Source organism: Otolemur garnettii, unplaced genomic scaffold (assembly GCF_000181295.1).
Source record: "Otolemur garnettii isolate 467f Iridium unplaced genomic scaffold, OtoGar3 scaffold00058, whole genome shotgun sequence".
In the NCBI taxonomy this organism is placed as follows: domain Eukaryota; kingdom Metazoa; phylum Chordata; class Mammalia; order Primates; family Galagidae; genus Otolemur; species Otolemur garnettii.
In genome coordinates, this window is record NW_003852453.1 from 9498784 (window position 1) to 9500175 (window position 1392).

The 1392-nt window shown below is 38.4% G+C and overlaps 1 protein-coding gene across 1 annotated transcript in view; it reads left to right on the top strand.

Annotated features, from left to right (window-relative positions):
* The window catches only part of RSPRY1 (ring finger and SPRY domain containing 1), a 60319-nt gene that overhangs the window by 43315 nt on the left and 15612 nt on the right, over positions 1–1392 (top strand). The gene's annotated exons all lie outside the window — the stretch shown is intronic.

The following is a 1392-nucleotide window of genomic DNA, read 5'->3' on the forward strand; positions in this document are numbered from 1 at the left end:
CACACACACACACACACACCCCCCCACTGATACAGCTCCATTTGATGAAATAGATAAAAATCTGAAAGGCAAGCAGGTACACTCATTTTATTGGCTTGCAGGTTCTTGAGGGAGCACAAAACTTTTTATTTTTGGGAGGCTGAGGCAGAAGAATCGCTTAATCCCAAGAGTTTGAGGTTGCTGTGATGTTATGGCACTCCACCAGCAGTGACATAATGAAACTCTGTCTAAAAAAGTAAATAAAAACTCTCTAGTTTTTAGGGGGGGGTTGTTTTTGTTATTTGTTTTGAAACAGTCTCGCTTCATCTCTCTGGGTATCTCTCTCTGAAAACCATAAGTTCTCCATCTGAAAAGCTTAGAATTCCAGCCATCAGGTTAATAGTTATAAAAGACACATTCTTTTCCCAGGACAGAACAGTCAGAGCTTTGCTAATCTTCGTAGCTCACTGCAACCTCAAACTCCTGGGCTCAAGCAATCCTCCTGCCTCAGCCTCTAGTAGGAGGACTATAGGCGCCTGCCACAATACCTGGCCAATCTTTTCTAGTTTTGGTAGAGATGATGTCTCATTCTTGCTAGGCAGGTCTCCTGACAGCAAGTGATCCTCCCACCTGGCCTCCTAGAGTGCAGAGATTACAGGTATGAGCCACTACACCAGGCCTCTAGGTTTTTTTAATGAGAATTTTTTAAAAGATTACTGAAGTGATAATGTTCATTATAAAAATTTCAAAAATAGAAAAAGAACAAAATGAGTGAATAAACTAAAACTACCTTGTAATTTCTCCATCCAGAGATTTCTTTTTTTTCTCTTCTCTTTTCTTCTCATCCAGAGATTTTTAAAAAGTACTTAAGTTTGGTGTGTATATTTTTTGTCATTGTTGTACTTAATAACTTGAACAGCTTTCCATGTTATCAAATGGTATTACTTTATTTGCTTCTTGATATTCTATTACAGTTTTATTATAATATGTTAATTAATGCTTCATTGTTGAACACTAAAATTTTTGCCTTTTAAAATTATTATTGTAGGCTAAGTGCCCGTAGCTCAGTGGTTAGGGTGCCAGACACATGCTCCAGGGCTGGTGGGTTCAAACCCAGCTTAGTCCTGCTTAAAAAAATAAAATAGCCGGGCGTTGTGGCGGGCACCTGTAGTCCCAGCTACCTGGGAGGCTGAGGCAAGAGAATCGCTGTGAGCTGTGATGCCACAGCGGTGATATAGTGAAACTCTGTCTCTAAAGAAATAAAAAAAAAAAATGTTACTGTAAACCATTCTTGTTTTCTCAAGATAAATTCTTAAAAGTGAAAATTTTCTGGTAAGGGGGATACAGAATTTCAAAGCTTTTGCTATATATTGCCAGATTTTCTTCTACCAGCTAATGAGTGTCCATTTTTCT